Source organism: Arachis ipaensis, chromosome B5 (genome assembly GCF_059453495.1).
Source record: "Arachis ipaensis isolate K30076 ecotype BB chromosome B5, ASM5945349v1, whole genome shotgun sequence".
Taxonomy (NCBI): domain Eukaryota; kingdom Viridiplantae; phylum Streptophyta; class Magnoliopsida; order Fabales; family Fabaceae; genus Arachis; species Arachis ipaensis.
Window position 1 is genome coordinate 52,267,997 of NC_142440.1, and position 18,679 is coordinate 52,286,675.

At 38.7% G+C, this 18,679-nt stretch overlaps 1 non-coding gene across 1 annotated transcript; it reads left to right on the plus strand.

Moving 5' to 3' along the window:
* Positions 1-17,265: 17,265 nt before the first annotated feature.
* Positions 17,266-17,373, plus strand: LOC148564180 (small nucleolar RNA R71). Its single transcript, XR_015884752.1, has one exon. It is a non-coding gene; the product is annotated as a small nucleolar RNA R71 (small nucleolar RNA).
* Positions 17,374-18,679: the final 1,306 nt, after the last annotated feature.

An 18,679-nucleotide genomic window follows, 5' to 3' on the forward strand; every position in this document is an offset into this window, starting at 1 on the left:
CAGCAAAAGGGAAAAGCATGAGCCTGTAGACTTCAGGATCTACTCCATTAGTCTTAATAGTCTCACAGATCTGGAGGAACTCAGTTAAAAACTGATAGGGATCTTCTGATGGAAGTCCATGGAATTTGCAGTTCTATTGCATTAGAGCAACTAATTGAGGTTTCAGCTCAGAATTGTTTGCTCCAATGGTGGGGATTGAGATGCTTCTTCTATCAAACTTGGAAGTAGGTGTAGTATAATCACCATGCATCCTCCTTGCATTATTGTTATTAGGTGCGTCTGCCATCTCTTTTTCTTGTTTGAAATTTTCAGTAAGGTTATCTCTGGATTGTTGTAATTTAGCTTCTCTTTGTTTTCTCTTTAGAGTCCTTTCAGGTTCTGGATCAGCTTCAATAAGAATGCCCTTTTCCTTGTTCCTACTCATATGAAAGAGAAGAGAACAAGAAAAGAAGAGAAATCCTCTATGTTACAGTAAAGAGGTTCCTTATTGTTAGTAGAAGAAGAAAGGGAATTAGAGTGAAGAAGAATGGATAACCCAAACACAAGGATGAGGATAGGAGCAGAGATATGAGATGAAGAGAAGTGTTAGTAAGTAATTAAATAAATAGAAGGAGATGAGAGAGAGAAGTTTTCGAAAATAATTTTTGAAAAGGAGTTGATGATTTTCGAAAATTAAAGGGGAAATAAAATTAAAATTAAAATTTAAAGTAATTAATTAATTAAAAAGAATTTTTGAAAAAGAGGGAAGTATTTTCGAAAATTAGATAGGGAAGAGTAGTTAGGTGGTTTTGAAAAAGATAAGAAACAAACAAAAAGTCAATTAGTTAGTTGAAAAAGATTTGAAAATCAATTTTGAAAAGATAAGAAGATAAGAAGTTAGAAAAGATATTTTAAAATCAAATTTTTGAAGAAGATAAAATTTTGAAAAAGACATGATATAAAGGATATGATAAAAAGATATAATTAAAAAGATTTAATTTTTAAGATTAAAATTGATTACTTGACTAACAAAAAATTAAAAGATAAGATTCTAGAATTTAAAGATTGAACCTTTCTTAACAAGAAAGTAACAAACTTCAAATTTTTGAACAAATCACATTACCTGTTAGTTAAGTTTCGAAAATTTTGAAATAAAATTAAGAAAAAGATTTTGAAAATAATTTTTTTGAAATTTTCGAAAATTATATAAAAATGAAGAAGATTTGATCTTTGAAAAAGTTTTGAAAAAGATAAGATTTTTAAAATTGAAATTTTGATTTGACTCATAAGAAACAACTAGATTTTAAAAATTTTTGAAAAAGTCAATCCAAATTTTCGAAATTTTGAGATAAAAAAAGAAAAGATATTTTTTTATTTTTGAATTTTTAATGATGAGAGAGAAAAACACAATTATGACCCAAAACATGAAAATTTTGGATCAAAACCAATAATGTATGCAAGAACACTATGAATGTCAAGATGAACACCAAGAACACTTTGAAGATCATGATGAACATCAAGAACATATTTTTGAAAAATTTTTGATGCAAGGAAAACATCCAAGACACCAAACTTAGAAATCTCTAATGCTTAGACACTATGAATGCAAAAATGCACATGAAAAACAAGAAAAGACACAAAACAAGAAAACATCAAGATCAAACCAGAAGACTTACCAAGAACAACTTGAAGATCATGAAGAACACTATGAATGCATGAATTTTCGAAAAATAATTTTTTAGAAAATTAAAAAGATGCAATTGACACCAAACATAAAACTTGACTCAAGACTCAAACAAGAAACACAAAAAATATTTTTGATTTTATGATTTTGTAAATTTTTTTTGTATTTTTCGAGAATTAATTGGAAAAACGAAAAAGAAGAAAATATTTTTTTTTATTTTTTTCAAAAATAAGAATAATAAAATCAAAAAGGTTAAAATTAAAGTAAAGTTACCTAATCTGAGCAACAAGATGAACCGTCAGTTGTCCAAACTCGAACATTCCCCGGCAACGGCGCCAAAAACTTGGTGTGCAAAATCGTGATCGTTCCTTCCTTGGTAACGGCGCTAAAAACTCAATACGCACGTTCATGTTCTTAATTCTGTTTCACAACTTCATACAACTAACCAGCAAGTGCACTGGGTCGTCCAAGTAATAAATCTTACGTGAGTAAGGGTCGATCCCACGGAGATTGTCGGTATGAAGCAAGCTATGGTCACCTTGTAAATCTCAGTCAGGCGGATTCAACTGATTTTATGAATTGATAAGTAAAAGATAAATAAAATATAAAATAGGATAGTGGTACTTATGTAATTCATTGGTGAGAATTTCAGATAAGCGTATAGAGATGCTTTCGTTCCTCTGAACCTCTGCTTTCCTGCTGTCTTCATCCAATCAATCCTACTCCTTTTCATGGCAAGCTGTATGTAGGGCATCACCGTTGTCAATGTCTACTTCCCATCCTCTCTGTGAAAATGGTCCGATGCGCTGTCACTGCATGGCTAATCATCTGGAGGTTCTCGATCATAGTGGAATAGGATTCACCATCCTTTTGCGTCTGTCACTACGCCCAGCACTCGCGAGTTTGAAGCTCGTCACAGCCATCCCTTCCCGGATCCTACTCGGAATACCATAGACAAGGTTTAGACTTTCCGGATCTCAAGAATGGCCATCCATGGGTTCTAACTTATACCACGAAGATTCTGATTAAGAAATCTAAGAGATACTCATTCAATCGAAGGTAGAACGAAAGTGGTTGTCAGGCACACGTTCATAGGGAATGATGATGAGTGTCACGATCATCACATTCATGTTGAAGTGCGAGTGAATATCTTAGAAGTGGAATAAGTTGAATTGAATAGAAAAACAGTAGTACTTTGTATTAATTCATAAGGAACAGCAGAGCTCCACACCTTAATCTATGGAGTGTAGAAACTCTACCGTTTGAAAATACATAAGTGATAATGGTCCAGGCATGGCCGAATGGCCAGCCCCCATGAAAGTCTAAGATAGCATAAAACTAATCAAAGATGATCCGAAGATGTCAAATACAATAGTAAAAAGTCCTATTTATACTAGACTAGCTACTAGGGTTTACAGAAGTAAGTAATTGATGCAGAAATCCACTTCCGGGGCCCACTTGGTGTGTGCTTGGGCTGAGCATGAATCTTTCACATGGAGGTCAATTTTGGAGTTGAACGCCAGTTTTTAACGTGTTTTTGGCATTGAACTCCACTTTGCAACTTGTTTCTGGCGCTAAACGCCAGACTGCAACATGGAACTGGCGTTCAATGCCAGTTTGCATCATCTAAACTCGGGCAAAATATGGACTATTATATATTACTGGAAAGTCCTGGATGTCTACTTTCCAACGCAATTAGAAGCGCACCATTTGGAGTTATGTAGCTCCAGAAAATCTACTTTGAGTGCAGGGAGGTCAGAATCCAACAACATCTGCAGTCCTTCTTCAACCTCTGAATCTGATTTTTGCTCAGGTCCCTCAATTTCAGCCAGAAAATACCTGAAATCACAGAAAAATACACAAACTCATAGTAAGGTCTAGAAATGTGATTTTTAATTAAAAACTAATAAAAATATACTAAAAACTAACCAAATCATACTAAAAACTATGTAAAAATAATGCCAAAAAGCGTATAAATTATCCGTTCATCAAGGTTCATCTCAAGGGTCCATAGTTCAGTGGTAGAGCATTTGACTGCAGATCAAAGAGCCATGAGGGAGAAGCAACAAAGGCAAAGAAGAGATATAGAGGAGCTAAAGAGCACCATTGGTTCTTCAAGAGGAAGAAGACGCCACCCTCACTAAGGTGGATCCGTTCCTTAATCTCCGTGTCTATTTGTTTTTCTGTTTTCAGTTTTGAGCTTTATGTTTGACTATCTTTTGTGTCTTTACTACATGATCATTAGTGTCTAGTGTCTATGTCTTAAAGCTATGAATGTCCTATGAATCCATCACCTTTCTTAAATGAAAAATGCTTTAATTACAAAAGAACAAGAAGTACATGAATTTCGAATTCATCCGTGAGATTAGTTTAATTATTTTGATGTGGTGACAATACTTTCTGCTTTCTGAATTAATGCTTGAACAGTGCATATGTCTTTTGAATTTGTTGTTTATGAATGTTAAAATTGTTGGCTCTTGAAAGAATAACGAAAAAGGAGAAATGTTATTGATAATCTTAAAAATCATAAAATTGATTCTTAAAGCAAGAAAAAACAGTGAAAAACGAAGGCTTGCAAAAAAAAAAAATAAATAAAAGAAAGAAAAAGGAAAAGGAAAAGCAAGCAGAAAAAGCCAATAGCTCTTTAGACCAAAAGGCAAGAGCAAAAAGCCAGTAACCCTTTAAACCAAAAGGCAAGGGTAATAAAAAGGATCCAAGGCTTTGAGCATTAATGGATAGGAGGGCCCAAAGGAATAAAATCCCGGCCTAAGCGGCTAAACCAAGCTGTCCCTAACCATGTGCTTGTGGCGTGAAGGTGTCAAGTGAAAAGCTTGAGACTGAGTAGTTAAAGTCGTGATCCAAAGCAAAAAGAGTGTGCTTAAGAACCCTGGACACCTCTAATTGGGGACTCTAGCAAAGCTGAGTCACAATCTGAAAAGGTTCACCCAGTTATGTGTCTGTGGCATTTATGTATCCGGTGGTAATACTGGAAAACAAAGTTCTTAGGGCCACGGCTAAGACTCATAAAGTAGCTGTGTTCAAGAATCAACATACTGAACTAGGAGAATCAATAACACTATCTAAACTCTGAGTTCCTATAGATACCAATCATTCTGAACTTCAACGGATAAAGTGAGATGCCAAAACTATTCAAGAGGCAAAAAGCTACAAGTCCCGCTCATCTGATTGGAGCTATGTTTCATTGATATTTTGAAATTTATAGTATATTCTCTTCTTTTTATCCTATTTGATTTTCAGTTGCTTGGGGACAAGCAACAATTTAAGTTTGGTGTTGTGATGAGCGGATAATTTATACGCCTTTTGGCATTGTTTTTAGGTAGTTTTTAGTATGATTTAGTTAGTTTTTACTATGTTTTTATTTTTTTTATGAAAAATTCATATTTCTGGACTTTACTATGATTATGTGTGTTTTTCTGTGATTTCAGGTATTTTTTGGCTGAAATTGAGGGACCTGAGCAAAAATCTGATTCAGAGGCTGAAAAAGGACTGCGGATGCTGTTGGATTCTGACCTCCCTGTACTCGAAATAGATTTTCTGGAGCTACATAAACCTAATTGGCGCGCTCTTAAATGAGTTGGAAAGTAGACATTCAGGGCTTTCCAACAATATATAATAGTCCATACTTTGCTGCTGGCGTTCAAACATCAACTTCCTGCTCTATTCTGAAGTTAAACACCACAAACAGGCTGCAACCTGGCGTTTAACTCCAAGAGAAGCCTCTACATGTGTAAAGGTCAATGCTCAGCCCAAGCACACACCAAGTGGGCCCCGGAAGTGCATTTTTGCACTATCTGCACTTAGTTACTTATTTTCTGTAACTCTAGCTACTAGTTTAGTATAAAAACAACTTTTAGAGACTTACTATGTACCTCATGACATTTTCACATCTGAATTTTGTATCCTCTACGGCATGAGTCTCTAAACTCCATGGTTGGGGGTGAGGAGCTCTGTTGTGTCTCGATGGATTAATGCAATTACTTCTGTTTTCTATTCAATCACGCTTGTTTCTGTTCTAAGATACTCGCTTGTACTTAACCATGATGAATGTGATGATCTGTGACACTCATCACCATTCTCAACCGACGTGTGCCTGACAACCACTTCCGCTCTACCTTAGATTGAGTGTGTATCTCTTTGATTCCTAGTTCGCGTGTTTGATTGCATCTCCTGACAATAGAGCATTCGAATCCGTGAGATCAGAGTCTTCGTGGTATAGGCTAGAATTACTGGTGGCCATTCCTGAGATCCAAAAAGTCTAAACCTTGTCTGTGGTATTCTGAGTAGGATCTGGGATGGGATGACTGTGACGAGCTTCAAACACACGAGTGCTGGGCGTAGTGACAGGCGCAACAGGATCAATGGATCCTATTCCAACATGAGTGAGAACCGACAGATGATTAGCCGTGTGGTGACAGTGCATTTGGACCATTTCACTGAGAGAACGGATGGTAGCCATTAACAATGGTGATCCACCAACATACAGCTTGCCATGGAAGGAGCTTTGCATGCGTGAAGAAGAAGACAGTAGGAAAGCATAGATTTAGAAGACAGAGCATCTCCAAATCCTCAATCTGTTCTCCATTACTACATAACAAGTATTATTTAATTTATGCTATTTACTCTTCATAAACCCAATCATTTTTATTACTAATTTCCTGACTAATAGTTACAAAATAACCATAGCTTGCTTCAAGCCGACAATCTCTGTGGGATCGACCCTTACTCACGTAAGGTATTACTTGGACGACCCAGTGCACTTGCTGGTTAGTGGTACGAGTTGTGAAAAGTGTGATTTACAATTTCGTGCACCAGGCATGAGAACAGTAATCTCAAGCATCCATAATAAAGTGCAAGTCATGTTCAATGAGTATCTAACTAGCAAGCAAAGTAGACTCAATGCGTATAGAAGACAACAAGTGAATGAGGAGAAGCACCAAATTCAAAGTACATTATTAAAATAAACCAAAATGGCATTCATGCATTTCCTCGAACACTTGGCGTGCAATGAACAAGCAATAAGCAATTATGAGATACTCAACCAATTTAAAGCCCAAAATGAAACATCAATCATCACATAAACACCACATATTAGCAAAGACAAGGAAAAACAACAAGAAGATCTATCAAAACAATTCAAAGTTCAAGTTCAACATCCATGAAAAAATAAGGAAAAGGAAAAATAAGAAAACAAAAAGTAAGGAATATTATCATGCAACTAAAAGAGAAACTAAGTAAATCAACAAGAAGAATCTAACTAGAAGAAGAAATAATGCAAAGAAAGTAATAGATGAGAAATGGAAGAAGTAGAACCTTGAGAAGTGCAAAAGAACAAGGTTGAATTTTCTTTTGTGAATATGAGAAAGAAATAAGAGAGATGTAGTGCCACCAGAAGAGGTGGTTGTCGCCGGTGAGTAGCCGGAGATGGTGGTGGTGGATTGTGGAAGAAGAAGAAGAGAAGGGGGGATGATGGAGAGAGAAGAAGAAAGAAATAAGAAAAGAAAGGGGGTGAGAAAGAGGGGGCGCGTAGCTTTAAAACTGATTCGCGCAACCGGCGCGCGCGCGCACAGTGCGCTGGCGCGTCGGTGAGATGTTGGCAAGGGACGCGTGCGCGTCAATGGTGCGCACACGTGAGATCAGTTGTGCCCCTGGCACAGGACTGGCACAAAGTTGGCATAAGTCTCTAGTTTTTATACCAGAGTTGTCATGTGGCGCAGGCGCGCAGACGCGCACAGTGCGCAAGCGCGTGCTTGAGTCAGTTGGCAACCGGCGCAGATGCTTGCAGTGTGCGGACGCGTCGGTTTGGGCACAAGTGTGGCATAAGGGTGGCATAACTCTATGGTTTTTGTACCAGGGAGTCCACATAGCGCCATCGGCGCGCGCGCGCACATTGTGCTTGCCCGTCGATAGGCAATTTACAAGGGTGCGCGCAGGCGGCAAGCACGCGGACGCATGGGTGTCTGGCGCGAAATGGGCATAAAGTGAGCATGACTCTCGGGTTTTTGGCCCAAGAGTTAGGATAGCACCACCGGCGCGCACGTGCACAGTACGCTGGCGCGTCGATGCCCATTTTTTTCTTTTCTTCTCCCTTTTTTTTTCAACATAACAAGACCTATTCTAACACATTCTTGGTAGGGGCTTAAGCTAGTAGGCAAGAGAACACTTCACAAATTCATGCATTACTCAAAACATAGCATTCTCTCTACTTCAACAATTCATCCATACCAAAATGATGAAAACTATATGAACATCCTATCTATTCAACAAGAAGAATAAACTAGCATTCCTATGCAATCAATCAATCATCAAGAAATCACAAAATTCACAAGAGTTTAAGGTTACAAACAAGACGGTAAAGACAAGGAAGATCTTACCACGGTGGGGTGCCTCCCACCAAGCACTTTTCTTTAACGTCCTTAAGTTGGACGGTCCTTTTCTTAAGCTTCCTCTCTCCTTGGTGCATCCTCCAATAGGAACATCTCTAGCTCTTTTGGGAGCTTGTAGCCATGATACTTCTTCACTCTATGTCCATTCACCTTGAAAGTTGCTTCACTTTTTGGATCAAACAACTCCACCACTCCATAGGTCTTTATTTCCTTCACCTTGAAAGGTCATTCCCATCTAGAGCGGAGCTTGCCAGGCATGAATCGAAGCCTCGAGTTGTAGAGGAGAACCTCATCACCTTTTTGAAACTCCTTCTTTCGGATGTGATGGTCATGAAATGCTTTAGTCTTTTTTTTATAGATCCGGACATTTTTATATGACTCGTTCCTCAAACACTCAAGCTCCTCTAGCTGTAATTTTCTAGCTTCACCCGCCTTGGTCAAATCCATGTTGCACTGCTTTACCGCCCAATAGGCTCTATGCTCAATTTCCACCAGAAGGTGGCATGCCTTACCATAGATGATCCAGAAGGGACTCATCCCTAACGGAGCCTTGTAGTCCATTCTATACGCCCATAGTGCATCTCCTAACCGGAGGCTCCAATCCTTCCTTTGTGGATTGACCACTTTCTCCAAGATTCTCTTAATTTCCCGGTTGGACACTTCCGCTTGTCCATTGCTTTATGGATGATAAGCAGTAGCAACCTTATGTGACACTCCATAGCACTTTAGCAATGCCTCTACTTTCCTGTTACAAAAGTGGGATCCTTGGTTGCTCACGATTGCTCGTGGCGACCCATAACGGAATACAATGTTATTCCTAATAAAAGAAACAACGGTATTGGCGTCGTCAAGATGGGTAGGTATGGCCTCTACCCACTTTGACACGTAGTCAAACGCTAATAGAATATACAGATACCCACTCGAGTTGGGAAATGGTCCCATAAAGTCAATACCCTAAACATCAAATATCTCACAGAACAACATAGGTTGCTGAGGTATTTCATCCCTTTGGGATGTGTTTCCCGACTTCTGATACTGATGGCAAGACACACAGAACCGGTAAGCATCCTTGAATAAGGTTGGCCACCAAAATCCACAATCCAACACCTTTTTAGCTGTCCTTTGTGGGCCAAAGTGGCCACCACATTCGGACGAATGACAAGCTTCAAGAATGGGTTGGATCTCAGACTCCGGAACACATCTTCAAATTACTTGGTCCACTCCCCTCTTCCACAAGTGAGGGTCATCCCAAATATAGTATTTGAAATCACGCCTCAACTTATCCCTTTGGTGTTTAGAAAAGTTGGGAGGGAAGAGTTTCACAACCAAGTAGTTCGCCATTGGGGCAAATCAAGGAAAGCTATCCGACACAGCATGCAAACTATCCAATGGGAATGAGTCATTGATCGAAAGTGGATCAAATTTTAAATTCTCAATGCGGCTTAAATGATCCGCAACCAGGTTTTGAGATCTACTCCGGTCCCTAATCTCAATGTCGAATTCTTGCAAAAGCAAGATCCAACGTATGAGTCTAGGCTTTGACTCATTCTTGGTCAACAAGTACTTTAAAGCTGCATGATCCGTGTATACCACTATCTTTGACCCTAGCAAATAAGATCTGAATTTATCTAAAGCATGAACAATAGCTAGGAGTTCCTTTTCAGTAGTGGTAAGTTGGATTGTGCTGCATCCAATGTTTTAGAAGAGTAAGCAATGACATAAGGGAGTTTACCATCGCGCTGTGCAAGCACGGCACCTACAGCATGGTTTGACGCATCGCACATTATCTCGAATGGCAACGTCCAGTTGGGGCCTCGCACAATCGGTGTCGTGGTGAGGACTTTCCTTAGCTCTTCAAAAGCTTTCACACATTCACTGTCAAACTCAAAATCCATATCTTTTTGGAGTAGGCGCGACAATGGCAAAGCAATCTTGCTGAAATCTTTGATAAAGCGCCTGTAAAATCCTGCATGTCCTAAAAACGAGTGAACCTCCCTCACAGATGAGGGGTGAGGTAAAGTGGTGATAACATCGACCTTGGCCGGGTCTCCAGAAATGCCTTCATGAGATGCTACATGTCCCAACACTATACCTTGCCTTACCATAAAGTGATATTTTTCAAAATTCAAGACAAGGGTAGTGTCAACACATCTAGCTAGGACCTTGGCCAAGTTCTCTAAGCAACAATCAAATGAAGTTCCATAAACACTGAAGTCATCCATAAATACTTCCAGACAATTCTCCATTAGATCGGAAAAGACACTTGTCATATACCGCTGAAAAGTAGCAGGTGCGTTACATAGTCCAAATGGCATCCTTTTATAGGCAAAGGTGCCAAAAGGGCAAGTGAATGTGGTCTTTTCCTGATCTTCAGGAGCAATGTGAATCTGGAAGTAACCAGTGAATCCATCAAGTAAGCAATAATGGGATTTACCCGCCAAACGGTCCAACATTTGATCGATAAATGGTATAGGGTAGTGATCCATTCTTGTAGCGGCATTTAATCTTCTATAGTCAATGCACACTCGCCACGCATTTTGTATTCTCTTGGTGAGCACTTTACCATGATCCTTTTTAACCACAGTGATGCCCGATTTCTTGAGAACAACCTGGACCGGGCTCACCCATTCACTGTCAGAAATTGGGTATATGATACTGGTGCACGAAATTGTGATCTCAATGGCGCCAACAACTTGGTACGCACAATTGTAATCTTAACTCTTTTTCACAACTCTGCACAACTAACCAGCAAGTGCACTGGGTCGTCCAAGTAATAAACCTTACGTGAGTAAGGGTCGATCCCACGGAGATTATTAGCTTGAAGCAAGCTATGGTCATCCTTGTAAATCTCAGTCAGGCGGATTCAAATGGTTATGGGATTTTGATAATTAAAATATAAATAAAATATAAAATAAGATAGAAATACTTATGTAATTCATTGGTGAAATTTCAGATAAGCGTATGAAGATGCTTTGTTCCTTCTGAATCTCTGCTTTCCTACTGCCTTCATCCAATTATTCATATTCCTTTTCCATGGCAAGCTGTATGTTGGGCATCACCGTTGTCAATGGCTACTTCCCGTCCTCTCAGTGAAAATGGTCCAAATGCACTATCACCGCACGACTAATCATCTGTCGGTTCTCGATCATGTTGGAATAAGATCCATTGATCCTTTTGCATCTGTCACTACGCCTAACACTCGCGATTTTGAAGCTCGTCACAGTCATGCCATCCCAGATCCTACTCGGAATACCACAGACAAGGTTTAGACTTTTCGAATCTCAAGAATGACCGCCAAAAATTCTAGCTTATACCACGAAGACTCTGATCTGAACCAGGAGCCCAAGAGATAAACGCTCAATCTATTGTAGATAGAACGGAAGTGGTTGTCAGGCACGCGTTCATAGGCGAGAATGATGATGAATGTCACGGATTGTCACATTCATCAGGTTGAAGTACGAGTGAATATCTTGGAATAAGAATAAGCTTGAATTGAATAGAAAAACAATAGTACTTTGCATTAATTCATGAGGAACAACAGAGCTCCACACCTTAATCTATGGGGTGTAGAAACTCTACCGTTTACATAAGTGAAAGTGGTCCAGGCATGGCCGAATGGCCAGCCCCCTAAACGTGACCTCTGAACATAAAATTATCCAAAAGATGAACTAAAAAGATTAAAATACAATAGTAAAAAGTCCTATTTATACTAAACTAGTTACTAAGGTTTACAAAGATGAGTAAATGATGCAGAAATCCACTTCCGGGCCCACTTGGTGTGTGCTTGGGCTGAGCATTGAGCTTTCATGTGTAGAGACTCTTTTTGGTGTTAAACACCAGGTTGTAGCCTGTTTCTAGTGTTTAACTCTGATTTGCAACCTGTTTCTGGCATTTAACTCCAGAATAGGGCAGGGAGTTGGCGTTTGAACACCAGTTTGCGTCATTAAAACTCGGGCAAAGTATGAACTATTATATATTTTTGGAAAGATCTGGATATCTACTTTCCAAAGTGATTGAGAGCGCACCAATTGGGTTTTTGTAGCTCCAGAAAATCCATTTCAAGTGTAGGGAGGTCAGAATCCAACAGCATCTGTAGTCCTTCTTTAGCCTCAGAATCAGATTTTTGCTCAAGTCCCTCAATTTCAGCCAGAAATTATCTGAAATCACAGAAAAACACACAAACACATAGTGAAGACCAGAAATGTGATTTTTATTTAAAAACTAATAAAAATATACTAAAAACTAACTAAATCATACTGAAAACTACTTAAAAACAATGCCAAAAAGCGTATAAATTATCCGCTCATCACAACACCAAACTTAAATTGTTGCTTGTCCCCAAGCAAATGAAAATCAAATAGGATAAAAAGAAGAGAATATACTATAAATTCCAAAATATCAGTGAAACCTAGCTCCAATTAGATGAGCGGGACTAGTAGCTTTTTGCCTCTGAACAGTTTTGGCATTTCACTTTATCCTTTGAAGTTTAGAATGATTGGCATCTATAAGAACTTAGAATTCAGATAGTGTTATTGATTCTCCTAGTTTAGTATGTTGATTCTTGGACACAGCTACTTTATGAGTCTTGGCCGTGGCCCTAAGCACTTTGTTTTCCCGTATTACCACCGGATACATAAATGCCACAGACACATAACTGGGTGAACCTTTTCAGATTGTGACTCAGCTTTGCTAAAGTCCCTAATTAGAGGTGTTCAGGGTTCTTAAACACACTCTTTTTTTCTCTTTGGATCTTGACTTTAACCGCTCAGTCTCAAGCTTTTCACTTGACACCTTCACGCCACAAGCACATGGTTAGGGACAGCTTGGTTTAGCCGCTTAGGCCAGGATTTTATTCCTTCGGGCCCTCCTATCCACTGATGCTCAAAGCCTGGGATCCTTTTTACCCTTGTCTTTTAGTTTAAAGGGTTATTGGCTTTTTGCTCTTGCCTTTTGGTTTAAAGAGCTTTTGGCTTTTTCTGCTTGCTTTTTCTTTTTCTTTCTCTCTTTTTTTTGCCCCCTTTTTTTTCCTGCAAGCTTTTGTATTCACTGTTTTTTCTTGTTTCAAGAATCAATTTTATGATTTTTCAGATTATCAATAACATTTCTCCTTTTCATCATTCTTTCAAGAGACAACAAATTTAACATTAACAAACAACAAATTCAAAACAAATATGCACTGTTCAAGCATTCATGCAGAAAACAAAAAGTGTTACCACCACATCATAGTAATTAAGCTAATCTCAAGGATGAATTCGAAATACATGTACTTCTTGTTCTTTTGCTTTTAGAACATTTTTTATTTAAGAAAGGTGATGGATTCATAGGACATTCATAGCTTTTAAGGCATAGACACTAGACACTAATGATCATGTAATAAGACACAAACATAAATAAAAATAAAGCATAGAGAACGAAAATAGCAAAATTAAATAGACAAGGAAATTAAGGAACGGATCCACCTTAGTGAGGGTGGCATATTCTTCCTCTTGAAGAAGCAATGGTGTTCTTGAGCTCCTCTATGTCTCTTCCTTGCCTTTGTTGCTCCTCCCTCATAGCTCTTTTGATCTTCTCTAATCTCATGGAGAATGATGGAGTGCTCTTGGTGCTCCATCCTTAGTTGTCCCATGTTGGAACTTAATTCTCCTAGGGAGGTGATGATTTGCTCTCAATAGTTTTGTGGAGGAAAGTGCATCCCTTGAGGCATCTCAGGGATTTCATGATGAGGAATTTCTTCATGCTCTTGTTGAGGTTCATGAGTGGGCTCTCTTGTTTGCTCCATCCTTTTCTTAGTGATGTGCTTGTCCTCATTAATGAGGGTGTCTCCCTCTATGTCAATCCCAGCTGAATTGCAAAGGTGGCAAATGAGGTGAGGAAAGGCTAACCTTGCCAAAGTGGATGACTTGTCAGCCATCTTGTAGAGTTCTTGAGGTATAATCTCATGAACTTCCACTTACTCCCCAATCATGATACTATGGATCATGATGGCCCGATCCACAGTTACTTCGGATCGGTTGCTAGTAGGAATGATAGTGCATTGGATGAACTCTAACCATCCTCTAGCTACGGGCTTAAGGTCTGGTCTTCTCAATTGAACCAGCTTGCCTCTTGAGTCAAATTTCCATTGAGCTCCTTCCACACATATGTTCGTGAGGACTTGGTCCAACCTTTGATCAAAGTTGACCCTTCTAGTGTAGGGGCGTGCATTCTCTTACATCATTGGCAAGTTGAACGCCAACCTTACATTTTCTGGACTAAAATCTAAGTATTTCCCCTGAACCATTGTGAGCCAATTCTTTGGATTCGGGTTCATACTTTGATCATGGTTCCTAGTGATCCATGCATTTGCATAAAACTCTTGAACCATTAAGATTCCGACTTGTTGAATAGGATTGGAGAGAACTTCCCATCCTCTTCTTCTAATCTCTTGTCGGATCTCCGGATATTCACCATTTTTTAGCTTAAAAGGGACCTCAGGGATCACATTTTTCTTGGCCACAACTTCATAGAAGTGGTCTTGATGGACCTTTGAGATGAATCTCTCCATCTCCCATGACTCAGAGGTGGAAGCAATTGCCTTTCCTTTCTTCTTTCTTGAGATTTCTCTGGCCTTAAGTGCCATTAATGGTTATAGAAAAATAAAAAGCAATGCTTTTACCACACCAAACTTAAAATGTTTGCTCGTCCTCGAGCAAAATAAGAAAGAAAGTAGTACAAGAAGAAGAAAATGGAGGAGATGGAGGGGAAGTGTGTATTAGGCCAAGGGGGAGAAGAAGTGTTTGTAATGTGTGAAAATGAGGTAGTGTTAAGGGGTTTATATAGGGGTGGGGGAAGGGTTAGGTTTCGTGTATTAGGGTTGGGTTTGGGAGGGAAATGATTTTTGAATTTGGAGGTAGGTGGGGTTTTTGGGGAAGAATGGATGGATGTGAGAGGTGAAGAGTATTTGGGGAAGAGGTATGGAGGTGATTGGTGAAGGGTATTTGGGGGAGAGTGTTATGAAAGGGTATGAAGAGGAGAGAAGAAGAGGTGGGGTAGGTGGGATCCTGTGGGGTCCACAGATCTTGAGGAGTCAAGGACTTAACATCCCTGCTCCATTTAGGCATGCAAAACGCCCTTAGAGTGCACTTCTGGCGTTAAACGCCAGGTTGCTGCTTGTTTCTGGCGTTTAACGCCAGCTTTTCTCCCATTCTTGGCGTTAAACACCAAGTAGATGCTTTGTTCTGGCGTTAAACGCCAGTCTGGTGCGTGTTTCTAGCGTTAAACGCCCAGAATGGTGCCAGACTGGGCGTTTAACGCCCATTCTGCTATTCTTACTGCTGTTTAAACGCCAGTAAGCTCTTCCTCCAAGGTGAGCTATTGTTAATGCTATTTTTCAATCTGTTTTTGATTTTTCAGTTGTTTTTTTGACTTCACATGATCATCAACCTAAAGAAAATATAAAATACCAATGGAAAATAAATAGATGTAATTAAATAACTTTGGGTTGCCTCCCAATAAGCACTTCTTTAATGTCAATAGCTTGACAGTGAGTTCTCATGGAGCTTCACAGATAATCAAAGCAGGGTTGGGGCCTATCAACACCAAACTTAGAGTTTGGTTGTGGCCTCTCAATACCAAACTTAGAGTTTGGTTGTGGGGGTTTTGTTTGACTCTGTATTGAGAGAAGCTTTTCATGCTTCCTCTCCATGGTTACAGAAGGAGAACCTTGAGTCCTAAATACAAGGTAGTCCTCATTCAACTTAAGGACCAACTCTCCTCTGTCAACATTAATCACAGCTTTTGCTGTGGCTAGGAAGGGTCTGCCAAGGATGATGGATTCATCCTCATCCTTCCCAGTGTCTAGGATTATGAAATCAGAAGGGATGTAAAGGCCTTCAACCTTTACTAGCACGTCCTCTACTAGTCTATAAGCCTGTTTTATTGATTTGCCTGCCATCTCTAGTGAGATTCTTGCAGCTTGTACCTCAAAGATTCCTAGTTTCTCCATTACAGAGAGTGGCATGAGGTTTATTCCTGACCCCAGGTCACACAGAGCCTTATCAAAGGTCATGGTACCTATGGTACAAGGTATGAAGAATTTTTCGGGATCTGGTTTCTTCTGAGGTAATGTCTGCCTCATTAATGCATTTAGTTCATTGGTGAACAAGGGTGGTTCATCCTCCCAAGTCTCATTACCAAATAACTTGGCATTCAGCTTCATGATTGCGCCTAGATACTTAGCAACTTGCTCTTCAGTGATGTCTTCATCCTCTTCAGAGGAAGAATATCCATAAGAGCTCATGAATGGCAAAAGGAAGTTCAATGGAATCTTTATGGTCTCTGTATGAGCCTCAGATTCCTTTGGTTCCTCAAAGGGAAACTCCTTTTTGTCCAGAGGACGTCCCAGGAGGCTTTTCTCACTGGGACTCATGTCCTCCTCACTCTCTCCAGGTTCGGCCATGTTGGTCATGGTTATGGCCTTGCACTCTCTCTTGAGATTTTCTTCTGCATTGCTTGGGAGAGTACTGGGAGGAGTTTCAGTAATCTTCTTACTCAGCTGACCCACCTGTGCCTCCAAATTTCTAATGGAGGACCTTATTTCATTCATAAAACTTAGTGTGGTCTTGGATAGATCAGAGACTATGTTTGCCAGGCCAGAATGGCTCTGTTCAGAATTCTATGTCTGTTGCTGAGAAGATGATGGAAAAGGCTTGCTATTGTTAAACCTATTTCTTCCACCATTATTATTGAAGCCTTGTTGAGGCTTCTGTTAGTCCTTCCATGAGAAGTTTGGATGATTTCTCCATGAAGGATTATAGGTGTTTCCATATGATTCTCCCATGTAATTCACCTCTGCCATTGCAGGGTTCTCAGGATCATAAGCTTCTTCTTCAGAAGATGCTTCTTTAGTACTGTTGGAGGCAGCTTGCAATCCATTCAAACTCTGAGAAATCATATTGACTTGCTGAGTCAATATATTGTTCTGAGCCAATATGGCATTCAGAGTATCAATTTCAAGAACTCCTTTTTCTGAGGCGTCCCATTGTTCACATGATTCCTCTCAGAGGTGTACATGAACTGGTTATTTGCAACCATTTTAATGAGTTCCTGAGCTTCTGTAGGGGTTTTCACGTGAAGAGATCCTCCTGTATAATGGTCCAATGACATTTTTGACAACTCAGACAGACCATCATAGAATATACTTATGATGCTCCATTCTGGAAGCATGTTAGCAGGACACCTTTTGATCAGTTACTTATATCTTTCCCAAGCTTCATAGAGGGATTCTCCTTCCTTCTGTCTGAAGGTTTGGATTTCCACTCTAAGCTTGCTCATCTTTTGAGGTGAAAAGAATTTGGCCAGGAAAGCACTGACCAGCTTATCCCAAAAGTTCAGGCTATCCTTAGGTTGTAAATCCAACCATGTTCTAGCTCTGTCTCTTACAGCAAAAGGGAAAAGCATAAGCCTGTAGACCTCAGGATCAACTCCATTGGTCTTGACAGTGTCACAGATTTGCAAAAATTTAGCTAAAAATTGATGAGGATCTTCCATAGGAAGTCCATGAAACTTGCAGTTCTGCTGCATTAGAGAAACCAATTGAGGCTTAAGCTCAAAATTATTTGCTCCAATTACAGGAATATTCTTATCCTTGTTCCTGCTCATATGAAAAAGAAGAGAACAGAAAAGAAAATATGGAATCCTCTATATCACAGTATAGAGATTCCTAATTTGAGTATAAGAAGAGAGGAATAGAACAAGGAGAAGAGAAAAATTTCAACACAGAGAAGAAGATGGGGTTCGAATTTTGGGTAGGAGAGAAGTGTTAGTAGATAAATAAATAGAAGGAGATGTGAGAGGGGGAGAGAATTTAATTTAAAATAAAAGAAAAATATTTTTGTTTTTATTTCAAATATTAGTTAGAATTCGAAAATTAAAAAGAGAAATAAAATTAAAATTAAAATTTGAAATAATTAGTTAATTAAAAGGAATTTTGAAAAAGTGGGTAGGAGTTTTCGAAAATTAGAGAGAGAAAATTAGTTAGGTGGTTTTGAAAAAGATATGATTGAAAGATATGATTGAAATTTAATTTGAAAAGGAATTTGAAAAAGAAACTTAAAAAGATTTGATTTTTGATATAGTTTTGAAAAGATAAGATTTTTAAATTGAAAATTTGATTTGACTCATAAGAAACAACTAGATTTTAAAAATTTTTGAAAAAGTCAACTCAAATATTCGAATTTTATGAGAAGAAAAAGGGAAAGATATATTTTTATTTTTGAATTTTTAATGATGAAAGAGAAAAACAATGAAAAGACTCAAAACATGAGAATCATGAATCAAAACACGCAATGCATGCAAGAACACTTTGAATGTCAAGATGAACACCAAGAATACTTTGAAGATCAAGATGAACATCAAGAACTTATTTTTGAAAATTTTTAAGAAAAGACACACATGCAAGACACCAAACTTACAAATTTTTAATGTTGAGACACTAACAAATTGAAAATGCATATGAAAAACAACAACAAATGCAAAACAAGAAAATCACAAGATTAAACAAAGACAATCATCAAGAACAACTTGAAGATCATGAAGAAAACATGAGTTTTCGAAAATTTTAAGAAAAATTAAA